We start from the raw sequence: 17298 nt of genomic DNA, 5'->3' as shown, positions 1-17298 counted from the left end.
AATGTGTAGGGACTTGTGCAATAGAAGCAAAGCCCCAAGAATCACCACTTTTAGAGGCACCAACACTTGAGCCAGAGCTAGAGCCAATACAAGATCCAGAAGTCACATCCACATGTTTAGAACTTTCAGGTATCTCTCAGCAAAACAAGGTTAGTATCCTTTGTGATCTTTTGGAAAATTTCATAGATGTACCAATAGTAGATTTTGTTGGATGTGATTCAATTTGTGATACATACTCAGTTCATCTTAATAAGGTTCTAGTTCTATCTAATATAGCATGCTTGGGAGAGGTATGTTTTTATTTTTGGGTGTGCAGATTTTCATGGGGCCTATAATTGAAAGCTCAATCTGAACTGTCTTCGATCTCCTGAAAGAATTTCCAAGAAGACGAAGATGGAGAGAGCGATTCTTCACTTTTTGTTGAAAGCTCCCTCCATAATAAGAGCCCTTGGTAAGAGAGTGATGAAATATCTTACCCCTCCAAGAGCGAGATTTCGATGAATCTAATGAGGTGGTCGAGCTAATGACCTTACACAAGCGCTTCTTGGGAGGCAACCCAAGTTCAATCTTGTTTCCATTCATATTTTTAGTTCCTTTCTATTTTCATTTCTTTCCTCATAATAAGCATGTATCCTCTGCTTAATTTTTGTTGTCAATTTTCTTTTATAGGACTCAAAGATTAGGAGGAGTGCAATTACATGATGGAGAAGTTAATGACATCATTTGGTAACTTCTCTTACTTTTAATCTCCTCCATATTATTTTTAGTTTTCATTGGGACAATGAAAAGTTTAAGTCTGGGGAGATGCATTAGATGCATTTGGTTTAGTTTAGTTTTTGCTTATTTCTTTTGAATAATAAATTTTTCCTAGTTGTATCATTCATCACATCATAATTATTTGTTCCTTAATGTAAAATATTAGCATGTTTTATCTAGATATTTCTCTTGTATGATTTGGTATGCTAGTATGCCTATTGATCTTTATTTTCCTATCCATAGTAGCATAAAGTGAGCATTATTATTACTAGAAGAATTTGAATGTTGGCCTAGTTTTAGGATCTCTTCACATTATGCGTGACTTTGATGGTAGATATTTTTGAAAATAGTCATGATTCATAGAACCGGACTAGTACTCTTGCTTCTATGGTGACCTCTCAACTATATTTTGGTTACTGGATAAACTCAGATTATGTAAGCTCATTTGGAAAAATCAATCCAAAAAACAAAAACAAAAATGAAAGTTTGTTCAAGTTTGGTACTTCGCAAACATTAAAAAAAAGGATAAAAAAATAGTTATCATGAGTGGAAAATAGAAATTCACCCCTTTGAGACCGAGTTAGGTTATTGGAGAAATGAATGCTATGTTTCTCTTGATACTGAATATTCCTTTGAGACCTTATGTAGATGATGCATAGCATTTTTTAGGGGAACGAACCTTGCATGTGACAGGTAAGTGTCTATCATCGGAAGTATGAGGAACATGATTAAATGAAAAATTGACTAGGCTTAGAGATGGACACTTGAGAAAGTTAAGCCACTTATCACACTAAGCATGGAGAACTTCTACTTAGGCCACACTCAAATAATTTTTGTATCATGCTCATCAATGAAATTATATGATAGGTTTATATTGATTCATTAGGGATTATTACATGCCATCTACACAGATAAATCTATATTGAGGGTTTTTCTTGAGGACAAGCAAAGGTTTAAGTCTGGGGGTGTGATGTGCATAAATATTATGATCGTTTATGCATGTTTTAATGCACATTCACTTACTTTATACATATATATTCTTTGCATGATCATCTCTTTTATCATATACTCATCATAAATACTCTTTTGTTCGGAGATCTGCTCTTTGTTTGGTTTTGCGTTGACAGGGACAACTTTCGGAGCAAAAACAGCGATTGTCGACGCACCGGAATGACACAGAGAACATGGCCGTGCAACCTCGCACGGTCGTGTGGACAAACAGAAGAAGAGAAATGCACGGTCGTACAACTCTTGCATGACCGTGCGGCCAAACAGAGATGAATCCTTGCATGGCCGTGCAATCCTACATGGTCGCGCCAATTGGCACGGCCGTGCAGCACGGCTGGAGACAAAAGAAGGTACGATCGTGTAGATCTAGCACGGTCGTGCCACTCAACCCGAAGGGAGAAGGCAGTTGGCCGTACGGATCTTGCACGGCCGTGGCACGGGCCATGCGGCGCCCATGCCCTAACTTATATAAGGGTCAAGAACCCTATTCTTGGGGGCATCTTTGGTTGGGGACTTCGTCCCTCTCCTCGGGAAAGGGTTCTCCCCTTCGCGGGAAACCCTAGAGCTTCATCCACCGCCATCCGTTGACGTTCCGCCCATCTCCAGAGCAAGGAGGCATCCCCAAGACATTAGAAACCTCGGCAAGTATCTCTTCTTCCCCTTCTTCTCACATCAAGGGTTGTAAGTATGCTTGACTTTATGTTTTGGGATTGTTCTTCCCTCACAATGGAGTATAAATCTTCTTCTGGGATTAGGAAGTATTTGTAATGTGATGGAGATGTAGAACTATATAGATTCACCATATTTCTATTCAATGACTTGTTAATGCCTTATTCATGCTTGATGAATTTATAGTTCTTTGCACGCTTTGTTGATTGATGTGGAGGATCGTTAATCACGCAAAGGGGATGGCTTAGAGCGTATTGACCAAGGTTCCCTAGTGACAGGGGTAACTCTTTCCGGACATCTAGGACGTTCTCTTAAAAGGAGAAATAATCCCTTAGGAATTGCTGCTCTCGTAAAAAGAGTGCTCTAGATTGTATACCCGAGGGGCCCTAGTGACAAGGGTAACCCGTTCATGGGCATCTAAGACATTCTCTTGAAAGGAGAGGCAATTCCTCCATAAGGAAGTAGGAAACCGTACCAAATCTCTACCTTTATCCTTATTGTTATTTACTAGACATGTATTCCTGTGATTTACCGAGGCACCCTCGTGATAGGGTTTAACCATTACAAAATTTCATAGGAATCATCTCTATTCGATACTTAGGGATATTGACCAATTTAATTTCCTGCAAGAGCATGGACATCGAGGGTAGAAACTAAGCAATCTATGTAATATCTTCTAGCATTATAATGAAACCGAAATCCTAGAATCCATCTCCCAAAGCTCATTCCCTCTAAGATCAATTCTCTCTCTTCGTCTCAACCTTCTTTCCCTCTCTTTAATCACACTCGTTAGTTTGTAAGCGTCAAAGCTAATTTTCGACTGTCTAGATAACTTACTTTGTGACATCTCTAATGCCTAATCAACAGTCCCTGTGGTTCGACAATCTTATATATTACTGTCGATGAATCCGTGCACTTGCGGAATTGTAACACCTTGTCTTCCTTTTTCTTCCTAATTTATCATGCTCTAACTGATCAACAATTCCAGTAATAGTAGTTGGTGGAGTTCTTACATTAGTTGCGTCTTTAGCATTGCTGTTTAAGTCGATCTATGAATACACACTACTCTTCACCATTTCCTTCTCCTGCAATAAGTCAACTTTTTTTATTCCATTTGCATTGCTATTTTCTTGGACAAATGTAGTTTCAGAACCAATTTCACCATGCCTCATCTCCCTTCTCTTTTGAACTTTACCTGGTTCAATAGGAACACTTACTTTAATACCTTTGTCGATAGGAGCTTCATCACTAACCAAATTGGCTTTCTTAGTCCTCTTCAACATAGAGATTGCTTTGGTTGTGTTACTATCCATGGAGTTCTCCACAAATTGCTCATCCATTCTGCCTAATCCCTAGTAATAGAACAAATTTGCATCGTCCAAGCAAAATGAGCTTCTGAACTTTTTAAAGAGGTCACTAATTGCAATGTTCATCAATTTTTATTCTTCTTCATTTATGTTTGATGTATAATCAATTTTTGAGTATTAGTCTGATTTATTTATAATTTAATAATTGGTCATCATTGTTTTCTTTTTCAATTTTAGCTTCAAATGTGTAATTGACCTTTTATGACCTCTGGACTAATATGTTGATTTTTTTTCATGATAGGTCATCATGGTTAGACAAAAAAAGAAAGAGACAACCATGCTGAAAAAATTAAATGGTGATCAAGCAAATGTGGTAAGAGGTAATTTATCTCAAATGCATCCTCCCACACGTGTAAAAGAGAAACTTCAACAAGAAAAACTAAATAACATATTACGTCCGTTCATCATCCACAAACAAGATCCAAGCATCAATAACAAGTTCAACATGCATCAACATTGCAAGCTCAAACTTTGGAGTTCATTGATGAACAACAAAATTCATAATCAATTGATGTTGGTGATGTAGTAGTGTACACATTAACAATTTTGATGATGTAGTAGTGTACATATTTTTAAGTTGTAGATAAATTTATTTTACAAGTGCAATAACTTGAAAGGCACAAATATATTGACAAGCACATGAACCATCATTTCTTATTATGAGATGAAGATGTTTGTTTAACTTTGGATTATTTATGTTGTATATATACATAGTTGCAAGAAAGAGGATTATGCGTTAAATGATAATATTTCTTATTGAAAAGTTCTATTTATTGATTTTTTTGAATAATATATATTATAAATCATCTTTACCTCTAATAAGAGTTTTTTTTTAAATGTTCAGGATTCTGATGAAGAAGAATTATAGAAGTTATCTCCCGATCATGAGGAGTTGATCTTTAGGCTTTCTCTTGTGTAAGTTTTATGGGAATAATAGTTTTTTTCTTATCAAATTAATGATGGATATGTAGATATTTTTATTATTGGATGAATGTTGGATGCACTTCAATTAATGATTGTAGAATTTTATATTATGTATATCATTTTTAATTTATAAAGAGAGAATTTTTCCTTTTGTTTTGAAATGATAATTCAATAAATCTGATCTAGATTAATTTGTATAGTAAATATTCTTTTAAGATTATTAATTTTAATCACAAATGTTGCATCTAACAAGTTAAAACATTAGGGACAATAATTTATTGTCTTCACTTCTATTTGAGACATCATATTACCATCTCAATTTAGTGTCTCTAGTTTTTTCACAGGATAAGACATAATATTTGAGACAAAACAATAACTGTCTTAAATATTTTTGAGACAATTGAACAACTGTCTCATCACCGTCTTAAATAGCATTTGAGACAGTATAACTGTCTCAATATTTTTTTGAGACACTTGTATTGGGGACGGCTACATTAGCCTCTCATCACTATCTCAAAAACATTTTGAGACACTAAATTTATAATTTAAGACATATTTTGTTGTGTCTCAAAAGACTTGTTTTCTAGTAGTGATAGAACCATTTGTTGGTACCCGAAGATTATTTTGATGTGATCAAACAAGTTAAATTATGTCCTATTATGTTTAATCCTGTGTCTAACTATGCAGTAACTTAGGAGCATAGAATGTCGAGCAAAAGACACAACCAGTGAGAAGGATGACACGAGAGAGAGCCGACGGGAACGATGCTTCTAAGGGATGAGGTGCTGCGGAAGAGTATGCGAGCGGACGAGAAGGAGGCATAGCGTTTCTGAGGGATGAGAAGCCGGAGCTGAAACTTGCTCGAGGAGAAGGCTGGAAGTTGGGTTCGGGTAAGCCCTATTTCGGATAATCGAAATCACCCAAGTGAGTTGAGTTGGAGCAGAAGACCTGGATCGAAACAAGTAGAACCGGAGCGAAAGGCACGAACTGGAAAAGTCAATGTGGTTGACTTTCTTGGTTCGGGCGCTCGGAATGGAGTTTTATCCGGATCACGTTTGACCACAATCCGTTGCGAAGGGGAAAAAATTTTATCCCCCTCTAGGCACCTGAAATCTTTCCAGGTGCCACGACCAAGGCTATAAATACAACCTTGGTCCAAGAAGCTAAAAATAACAAGTATCTTGAGAAACAACACTTGTACACTTCTAGTTTCGTTTAGCTTCATCTTTTTATGCGATCATTGCTGTAAAGAGGCTTTTCCGCCTGAAAGAGATATTAGTGCCCTCCACTTCCTTGGATTAACAACTTTCTTGGTTGTAACCAAGTAAAAACTTTTGTGCCTCTGTCTTTTTGGTTTCCTTATTCTTTTTTATGCAAGTGTTTGTTTAAGTTATAAGTTGAGGAAGGTATTTTTGTTTGATTTTGTGCAGGGGCTATTCACCCCCCGCCTCTCTAGCCGGCCGCCAAGGGTCCTAACAAGTGGTATCAGAGCAGGATACTTCAGGAGGACTAACCACCGATCGAAGCACCGAATTGATGGTCGGACCGATTATATACCCACCGAAGTTTAAGGGGGAGTTCGCGAGTTGGAAAAAGAGAATATAGGTATTTTTAAAATTAATTTTGAATTACTTTTAATAATGAAGTTTGGTTATGTAGCACCCGAAGGTAAGGAAGAATACCAATGGATGAAGAAGGAGCAGACTGACTATGTGACAAATGACAAAGCAGAGTTCCATCTAGTGAGCATCCTGCCGCCATAAGAAGTCAACCAGATCAACACCTACAACTCAGCAAAGGAGCTTTGGGAGAAGTTCCTTGAGCTACACGAAGGGACGTTTGAAGCCAAGCTCGCGAGACGAGACTTACTTCGCAACCAGCTCACTAACCTTCGATTTAAAGAAGACAAATCCATTGCACACCTTCACTCAAGGATTAAGGAGCTCATCACTGGACTTTCGGATCTCGGAGAAAAGGTAAGCAATCGAGATTCGCTAAGGTACGCTCTAAATGCTTTTCCTAGAAATACGTAATGGGCATCAATAGTAGATGTCTACTATATCTCTGAGGACTTAGAATCTGTTACCTTAGAAGAGTTATTTTCAACGTTTGAAGTCCATGAATCGAGATGTACAGATTTAAAGGAGCCAAAGCACAATATTGCCCTCAAAGCGAGGAGGATGAATAAAAGTCAGAATCTTCTTTTGACGACGAGGAAACGATGATGATGGTAAATCAATTTAAAAAATTATTTAAATCTAGAAAAACTAACCATCTAGAGGGTAGAAAGAGAAGAAAAATCAGATGTTACCACTACAATGAAGAAGGGCACATTAAAGACAACTTCCCTAAATTGAAGAACAAGGACAAAGGCAAGAATAAAAAACTCGTCCAAACGAACAAACATAAAAACCTGAAGGCGACGTGGGACCAAATGTCATCCAAATCAGAGATTGAGGCTTTCTCTGGACTCGCGTTAATGGCAAGTTATCAAGATGATGAAAATGAAGCAAGCTCGTCCGAACTAAGCATCGAGAGCATAGATGAAGGGGGAGCGACATCGGAAGAAAACATCACTTCAGGGGGAGCTACGGATAATGGGATCGACAAGGTAAGTTAGGTACGATCTCTTCCTCCTGATAAGTCGTTTAAGTTTATAAAATATTTATCAAAGAATTATTGCAAGACAGAAAAAGAAATTAAAGAGTTAAAATTAATTCTGGCAAAATCTTGTCCATTAGAAGAATTTGATAAAATAAAATTAGAAAATGACAATTTACAAAATGAAATAAAGAACTTGAAAAATCATGCATGCTTGAATGTTAGAACCCAAAATTATAATAGACTAAGCTGGCATCTTAGATTTCTTAAGGGACAAATTAGAAAATTTTCAAAGAAATATGTTCCTAAAAATTTCTTAATTAATCCAGTTGGTTGGAACCTATATTGGGTTCTAAAGTCTTATCTAACTTGAATTTTAATTAGACTTAGCGCTTTCAGCGAGAAAATTAAATGTTTGAATTTCCTTAAGAGGCTTTTTCTAGAAAATGGTTGTTGCTCCAATAACCAAGAAGTTCTAGTGCCTCGCCACAGCCTGGAAACCGATTAATGAAATAAAATGTTTAATTGACTAACTGATAAAACATTTAATTATAATTAAAAATATTTTAAATAGTTACTCATTTTTTTTTATCTTTTTAAACTTAGAAATTTTAACTTAAAGTTTTTTTTGGAAGTATCAACTTTACATTTCCAAAATTATTTCTACAAAATTAGTTTTTGTAAACTTAGGAAATTACTGATATTTTTTTATGATATCAATTTTTTTACTTAGATTTTTTTTTAAAAAAATATTTTAAGTGCTATCAAAATAATTTTCAAAAATTTCAGAGTTTTTCAAAATGTTGGAAATCAATTTTTTTTACTAAAAACTTTCCTATTTTTTTTTTTGAAAAATTTAACCCTTAGATTTTTTTTTTGTATCTCATTTTTTTATGTGATCAAAGGGGAAGAAGGGAAAATTAAGTCTAGGGGAAGGTAGTTTAACCTTTTTAAATTTTTACACTTTAATTGCAAATTTAAATCTTTTATTTTATGTTAGTTTACCCTAACTTAACTCAAGTTGCTCACATTAAAAAGGGGGAGATTGTTGGTACCCCAAAGTTGTTTTGATGTGATCAAACAAGTTAAGTTAGATTTTGTTGTGTTTAATCATGTGTTTAAGTGTGCAGGAACTTAGGTGTTAGAATGTATACTAAAAGTCTAGCCTTTTGTATTAACATTCATTTTGAAATAAGAATCACATTGGTCAAATGTCTACATTTATGTTAAGTGTAGTTGTCCATTTAATTTATATTGTAGATAACATGGTGTGTGGTGTCACATAGAAGATCATGTTATCAGTTCCTTATAAATTATAAATAGTAGCTCACAGCCAAGATGGAAGGGGCAAACCATTGGAGTGGTTGTAGTGTAATTTGGTATTAGTTTATTTTGACTATAAAGTTACACTAGTACACTATGAGTGTATTGAGCAGGACCATTTGAGGTAGTTTCTTTTTATACTGACTACATAAAAGAACAAAACCTCTATTATTATGGAAGTGCGTACTCTTAATCATGATATAATAACAAACACGTATACTTAATATTTATTTCTTTAATTTATCAAAAGGTGAGATTTAGTTCGTTAAATCAATAGGCTCGATAAGTTGGGAAATGATATTATTTATATGGTGTGTTGTTGATTATAGAATGAAACTGTGTCCTAATAATCTAGGTTGATGATGTCCCCTTGAGGAGCTCATAAGGATTGTCATATAAACCCTGCAGGTGGATTTAGTCCAACACGACAATAAGGTTGAGTGGTACTACTCTTGGAGCTAGATATTAATTAAGTGAGTTGTCAGTAGCTCATTTAATTAGTGGGCATTCAATATCTTAAACACAGGGAGACTAACACACTCATGATAAGAAGGAGCCCATATTGTAATATGGGATGGTGCGGTAGTGCAATAATAACTCTTTAGTGGTATGAGTTATTCTTAATGAACTTGAGTTGGGTGTTCGGGGCAAACACGGAAGAATGGAAAGTGCTTCATCTGTAAGCAGTCAGGACATTAGAAGGCGGACTATCCTCGTAGGAAAGAGAACAATAAAGGTATATCTCATGTTCTAGTAGTTGAAACATATTTAGCGGTGTTATCTACCAACACCTGGTGTGTAGATACGGGAGCCACTGATCATGTCTACAACTCTTTGTAGGGGTTCCAGGAAACTCGACGACTATTTGAAGGAGAGATAACCGTCTACATGGGCAATGCTACTAAGGTGGCGGCTGTTGTAGTGGGAGACATCTACTTATCTTTTGATAGGCATAGAAATTTGATTTTAAGAAATTATCTTTATGTTCCCAATTTTAGAAAGAATTTAATATCAATTTCTAAACTGTATTTGGATAGATATTCTGTTTCTTTCAATAACAATGTGGTTATAAAGAAAAATATGGTTATTATCTATTTATGTTCCTAGTTTTAGAAAGAATTTAATATCAGTTTCTAAACTGTATTTGGATGGATATTCTATTTCTTATAATAACAATGTGGTTATAAAGAAAAATAGGGTTATTATCTGTTCTGGTGCATTGGTTGGCAATTTATATACTTTAAATCCAATTTCTCCCTCAAAGCAACAAATGGAAATTAATAACACATCTTCTAACTCTAATAAGAGAAAAGAACTTTCAGAAATGAACCAAACATATCTTTGGCATCTAAGGCTTGGTCATATTAACTTAAGTAGGATTCAAAGGCTTATAGCCGATGGACTCTTAGATTTATTAGAGTTGGAAAATTTTCCAACCTGTAAATCTTGCTTGGAAGGTAAAATGACCAAGAGACCTTTTAAGGCCAAGGGGTATAGAGACAAAGATATGTTAGAACTAGTTCATTCTGATTTGTGTGGTCCTATGTCTATCCAGGAAAGAGGTGGTTTCGAATACTTTGTCTCTTTTATAGATGATTATTCGAGATATGGATATATTTACCTAATGCGTTGCAAATCTGAGTGCTTTGATAAGTTCAAAGAGTATAAGGCTGATGTGGAGAAACGTCTTGGTAAAAGTATCAAGACACTACGGTCTGATCGTGGTGGCGAATACCTCTTAGGAGACTTTAGGAATTACTTATCAGAGGCAGGGATTCAATCCTAATTATCCGCACCTGGTACACCCCAATAGAATGGAGTGGCAGAACAAAGGAATAGGACTCTTATGGAGATAGTTAGATCGATGATGAGTTATTCAGAATTACCAAATTCATTTTGGGGATATGCTCTGGAAACGGCAGTGCACATTCTGAACTTGGTACCTTCTAAATCAGTATCCTCTACTCCCACAGAATTGTGGAATGGGTGAAAGCCCAGTCTGAGACATATTCGGATTTGGGGTAGTCCAGCACATGTGCTGAAACCAGATGCTGATAAGTTAGAATCTCATACAGAAGTTCGCGTATTTATGGGTTATCCTAAAGGAACGAAAGGTGGTTTATTTTATAGTCCTAAAGACCAGAAGGTCATTGTTAGCACCAATACCTAGTTTTTAGAAGAAGACTATATAATGAATCACAAGCCCAGTAGCAAAATTGTTCTAGAACAAATTAGAGAAGACACGTCTACTTTAGTACCAACAGTACAAGATGAAGTATCACAAGAAACTGCAACACGTGTCACACATGATACACAACCACAGACAGTGCCTCGTTGTAGTGGGAGGGTTGTGAGGCAACCTGAGAGATTCATGATTTTGGGAGAGTCTTCGGACTTGATATCAGGTAAACATGAACCTGATCCACGGACATATGACGAAGCACTCCAAGATATAGATGCAGCATCTTGGCAAAAGGCGATGAATTCCGAATTAGAATCTATGTATTCTAATAAGGTCTGGGAGCTTGTAGAACCACCAGATGGTGTAAAGGCTATTGGATGCAAGTGGATCTACAAAAGGAAAAGAGGGACAGACGGGAAGGTAGAAACCTTCAAGGCAAGGCTTGTTGCGAAAGGATACACTCAGAAAGAGGGAATCGATTATGAGGAGACCTTTTCACCGGTAGTCATGCTTAAGTCTATCCGGATACTCTTATCCATTGCTGCTCATATAGATTATGAGGTTTGACAAATGGATGTCAAGACAGCTTTCCTTAACGGAAGTCTTGAAGAAAACATCCATATGAAGCAACCAGAGGGGTTCATTGAAAAAGGCAAAGAGCATCTAGTGTGCAAGCTGAATTAGTCCATTTATGGACTAAAGCAAGCTTCAAGATCTTGGAACATTTGGTTTAATGAAGTAATCCAATCATATGGATTTATTCAGTGTCCGGATGAGTCTTGTGTATACAGGAAGTGTAGCGGAAACGTGGTGGTATTTCTTATACTATATGTGGATGATATTTTGTTAGTTGGCAACAATGTCAAAGTGTTATCAGACGTAAGAGTATGATTGTCCAAACAATTCGATATGAAGGACTTAGGAGAATGTGCACACATTCTTGGGATCAAAGTCATAAGGGATCGCAAGAAAAGGATGTTGTGCCTATGTCAAGATTTATATATAGATACAATCCTTACTCGTTTTAGCATACAGAACTCCAAGAAAGGTTTCTTACCTTTTATGTATGGAGTAGCTTTATCTAAAGAGATGTCTCCGAAGACATCAAAGGAGATAGAGGACATGAAGGCAGTTCATTATGTTTCGGCTGTGGGAAGCCTAATGTATGCAATGCTGTGCACGAGACCTGATATCTGTTTTGTTGTGGGCATGGTTAGCAGATATCAGAGTAACCCTGGACAAGGACATTGAACTGCTGTAAAGCATATATTAAAGTACCTGAGAAGGACTAGAGATTATATGCTAGTTTACCAAGCAGACGATTTGCTCCCTGTGGGTTACATGGATTCAGACTTCCAATCAGATAGGGACAACAGTAAGTCTACATCAGGCTATGTATTTATTTTAGGAGGTGGAGCAATTGCATGGAGGAGTGTTAAGCAGAAATACATATCAGACTCAACCATGGAAGCTGAGTATGTGGCAGCCTCTGAGGCAGCCAAAGATGCTGTATCGCTCAGAAATTTTCTAATGAACTTAGATGTGATTCCTGGTTTGCCCAAAATCATCATAATTTATTGTGATAATAGCGGTGCAGTTGCAAACTCAAAGGAACCACGAGCCCATAAGGCGAGTAAACATATAGAGCGCAAGTACCACCTAATACGAGACATTGTCAAACGAGAAAAAGTTGTCGTCGTCAAGATTGCATCAGCAGATAACCTGGTATATCCATTCACGAAGGCCCTTCCGGCGAAAGATTTTGATCGGCATGTGGAGGGGATGGGAATCAGATGTATGGCAATAGATATGATAGCTTAGTCTTTTAGTATAAGTGGGAGATTGTCAGAATTTATACTAAAAGCCTAGCTTTTGTAAACATTTATTTTTGAAATAAAAGAATCACATTGGTCAAATATCTACATTTATTTTTTAAGTGTAGTTGTTCAATTAATTTATATTGTAGATAACATGGTGTGTGGTGTCACACACAGAAGATCGTGCTATCAGTTCTTTATAAATTGTAAACAGTTGCTCATAACTAAGATGGAAAAGAACAAACCATTGGAATAGTCGTAGTGTAATTAGGTATTAGTTTATCTTGACTAATAAATTACACTAATACACTCTAAGTGTATTGAGTAGGACCATTTAAGGTAAGTTCTTTTTATACTGACTTAATAAAAGAACAACACCTTAGGTATTAGTTTTTATACTGACTTAATAAAAGCATTAAAGGAAGTTTTAAATTTTTTTTTTAAAACTTTCCTTTTTAGTTATTGGTAAGGAATATAAGGAAGTTTTAATTATGTTTAAAACTTTTCTTTTTTTCCAAGACCAAGGATTATAAATGAGATGGAGGGGTGCCTCATGAGATAACACATCTTCTATTCCTCTCTTCCAATCCTTTGGTGGCCGACCCTTATTCCTTTTGTCTTCTCCTTTTGTTTTCTCTCTTGGAGGCCGGCGGCATCAAGGTTTGTGATCTCTTGGTGATCGGTTGCTTGAAGGAGAAGAAGAAGAGAAGGAAGCTCTCTTGTCTACCATCCCTTGGAGGTTAGTTGGTGGCCGAATCTAGGAAGCAAAGGAAGAAGATTGGGTGGATTTCATCTTGGAAGATCGTCGCCCACATGACGTCTAAGAGAAGGAGAGGAATACAGCAGAAGATCAAGAGGTCTATACGCTACAAAAGGTATAACTAGTTATTAGTTTCCGCATCATAACTAGTTCATCTTTTGTATATATCTTGAAAAACCAAACACAAGAGATTATCGGTTTTAGATTATCATTTTTGTTATCAATTTTATTGTTCAATTTCATGTTTCGATATTGTGCTTCTATTGAGGTCTCTATTAGGGATGTAAATGAACCAAACGGTTCACGAGCTATTCGGAGCTCGATTCGGTAAAAAGTTCGTTCGAGTTCGTTTGTTTATCTTATCAAGCCGAGCTCGAGCTCGATTTTGAGCTCGACAGTTTTATCGAGCTGAGCTCAAGCTTAAGGATATTCAGCTCGTGAGCTCACGAACATGTTCATTTATAGGTTCGCGAGCCAAAAAATGAGCCTTAAAACGAGCCTTAAATCGAGCCTTAAACTGAGCTAAAAAATGATCTCTAAAACGAGCTAAAAAAATGAGCTTTAAAATGAGCCAAAAAATGAGCTCTAAAACGAGCTAAAAATGAGCTCTAAACTAGCCCGAAAAAGAGCCCGAGCTCGCTTAACGAGTTAGGCTCGTTAACTTTGATAATCGAGCTAATAACGAGCCTAGCTCGAACTGTTCGTGAGTTTGATAATTCTAAAACGAGCCGAGTTCGAACCTTGTGATAAAAGCTCGATCTGAGTAGAAGCCAAGCTCGAGCCCGAATATAACTTAAACGAGCCGAGCTCGAGCTCGAGCCTAATACTGTTCGGCTCGATTCAGCTCGTTTACATCCCTAGTCTCTATAGTTAAACCCAGTTTACTATAAGAAGTTAAATATCTGATTTCTTTGAAAGACTTTGTCTATGAAGTGGTGGATGATCTCATACCCAAGAAGGCCTAGTGTCTCGCCATGTTTAACCTGGAAGCTGATTTTTGAAATAGATATTTGATTGACTTTTGTAATATGGTTTAACTTAGGAAGATCACATCGGTTAAACTTGGAGTAAAAATGTTAAGTATCGTTTCCAATCCAAGTTTAACTTTTGAAGGACAATTTGGATTAATAATGTTAAGCATTATTTGCAATCTAAATTTAACTTCAGTAGAGCAAAAGGATAGCTAGGATAGTTTTATGCTTGTACAAATTTTTGTACAGGGGAACTAAGACAGTATTCAGAGTAGCAACTAACAATTGATATCAGAGTTAGGTTATACCTCTGTGTTTGGTTTTTAGTTTAATTATGCACATGTCATACATATTTTAGGCAGGATAATAGTAGGACATGCAAATAGATTGACTTTGTGGTTGCAAGCTCCAACTATTATGGCCTATTGTGATTGTGTGTGATTGGACCCTCGGACATGTCGAGGGTATTTTATATGTGTGCATGATTGTATTTATTAAATACAGCAGAAGCTATATTAGTTTTAGGATTTTACATTTTGTTCGATCTAAATTTTATGTACATTCCATTGTGCAATATAGGATCGAAATATGTAAAAAAAATTTTGTCGCGGATCGTATCCTTGCGAGGCGTGGTGCTATTTGAGGACTAGAGGCGCAGTAGAAAAGGAAGCTCGATGGACGCGACGACATGAGCCCTAGGGCTGGCGGCTAGTTTTGACGACTACTATGGCTGGCAGCACATGGAGGACAATGATGGAAGAGGCCATAATAGTCGAAAAATTATTTTTCCATATTTATTGCTTTTATTTGCTATGATGTGTGTGTGCATGTTAAAATTCTCATCTTAAATAACTAAGTGGGAGAGGGGTTTATAAATAAATTCCACGGTCTCCATTACTGGTTTGTAAGTGATGCAAACAAACTTGCGCGTTGGTTCTGAGTGCCTTCCTCCACATCGGATGAGTTTGTTTGCGGATTGTTAGAGTGTATACTAAAAGCCTAGCTTTCGTAAACGTTTATTTTTGAAATAAAAGAATCACATTGGTCAAATGTCTACATTTATTTGTTAAGTATAGTTATTCAATTAATTTATATTGTAGATAATATGGTGTGTGGTGTCACACACAGAAGATCGTGTTATCAGTTCTTTATAAATTATAAACAGTTGCTCACGACTAAGATGGAAAAGAACAAACCATTGGAATAGTCGTAGTGTAATTAGGTATTAGTTTATCTTGACTAATAAATTACACTAATACACTCTAAGTGTATTGAGTATGACCATTTAAGGTAAGTTCTTTTTATACTGACTTAATAAAAGAACAAGACCTTAGTTATTATGGAAGTGTGTGCTCTTAATCCTAATATAATAATAAGCACATATATTTAGTATTTATTTCTTTGACTTATCAAAGGGTGAGATTTAGCTTGATAAATCAATAGGCCCGATAAGTTGGGAAATGATATTACTTATAGTGTGTGTTGTTGATTATAGAAGGAAACTGTGTTCTAATCATCTAGGTTGAGAATGTCCCCAAGAGGAGCTCATAAGGATTGTCATGTTAAACCCTGCAGGTGGACTTAGTCTGACATGACAATGAGGTTGAGTGGTACTACTCTTGGACTAAGACATTAATTAAAATGAGTTGTCAGTAACTCAATTAATTAGTGGACATTCGATATCTTAAACACAGGGAGACTAACACACTCATGATGAGAAAGAGCCCATAATGTAATTTGAGATTGGTGCGGTAGTGCAATAATAACTCTCTAGTGGAATGAGTTAGTGTTGATGAACTTGAGTTGTGTGTTCGGGGCGAACACGGGATACTCAAGCTTGTCGGGAGGCCAAAACTAATTTCTCCTCTAGGTCCCTGTCGTAGACTCATTAATGCCTCAAGTCCACTCATGAAAAGCCCTTCTTGGTGTCCAAGAGGGGGTCGGCCCATGGCTTGGTGACCAAGCCATAGGGGCCGGCCAATTCATTCTCAAAGGGGCCAGCCCTTTGCTTGGTGTCCAAGCAAAGAGGGGCCGACCACAATAATTCATAATAGGAGGGGTGTTTTGAATTTTTAAAATCTTCTCTTTGTAGATATCTACAAGTTTTAAAAGAGAGATTTTAAAATTTAAAACATTCCTTATTTGAATTAGGCCACATGGTTTAAAAGAGAGTTTTAAAAGTTTTAAAACTTTCCTTATTTAACCATCCTCATGGTTTTTTAAAAAAGAGTTTTAAATTTAAAACTTTCCTTTTTTTGTAACCATGTTAAAAAAGGAAATTTTAGAAGAGAAGTTTAAATTTTTAAACTTGGTTTTAATTTTTAAAACTTTCCTTTTTTAACATCCACTTTAGGAAATTAAAAGAGAGCTTGTAAAATTTTTATAAGAGCTTTCCTTCTTTGCTTATAAAATTTTTACAATAATTATTTTTTTCCTTTTAAGGGGCCGGCCACTCTTGCTTGGTGCCCAAGCAAGGGGCTGGCCAATCAATAATTGATCTAATCAAGGATTGAATCAATCAAGAGAAAGGAAAAGGAAAAAATAAAAGGGGAAAAGGAAAAACAAGAGGAAGATTTTAATTTTTGTAAAAGTCTTTCCTTATTTGCCTTGGGCAAGTAATATAAAAGAAGGGGAGGAGAGGCCTCATGGGAAATCAATTCTTATTCTCTTGTTGGAGCTCTCTATTTGTGGCCGGCCCTCTCTCCCTTCCCTTTCCCCTTGCTCTCTTTGGTTCCTTGGTGGTGGTGGTGGCTGGATTTTAGAGAAGGAGGAAGAAGGCTTTGGGTGATGTTCATCTTGGAGGATCGTCGCCCACACGACGTCCAAGGCGAGGCAAGGAATACGGTAGAAGATCTCGAGGTTATTAGCATACAAAGAAAAGGTATAACTAGTTATTGTTTTCCGCATCATGCTAGTTATT

The 17298-nt window shown here is 36.4% G+C and overlaps 1 long non-coding RNA gene across 1 annotated transcript; it reads left to right on the top strand.

Annotated features, from left to right (window-relative positions):
- The first annotated feature begins 673 nt into the window (after positions 1-673).
- LOC122004261 lies at positions 674-4838 on the top strand. The gene is made up of 3 exons (XR_006118221.1): positions 674-726; positions 4042-4120; positions 4645-4838. It is a non-coding gene; the product is annotated as an uncharacterized LOC122004261 (long non-coding RNA).
- Positions 4839-17298: the final 12460 nt, after the last annotated feature.

This window comes from Zingiber officinale, chromosome 1A, assembly GCF_018446385.1.
Source record: "Zingiber officinale cultivar Zhangliang chromosome 1A, Zo_v1.1, whole genome shotgun sequence".
In the NCBI taxonomy this organism is placed as follows: domain Eukaryota; kingdom Viridiplantae; phylum Streptophyta; class Magnoliopsida; order Zingiberales; family Zingiberaceae; genus Zingiber; species Zingiber officinale.
This window is presented reverse-complemented; position numbering and strand designations above follow the sequence as displayed.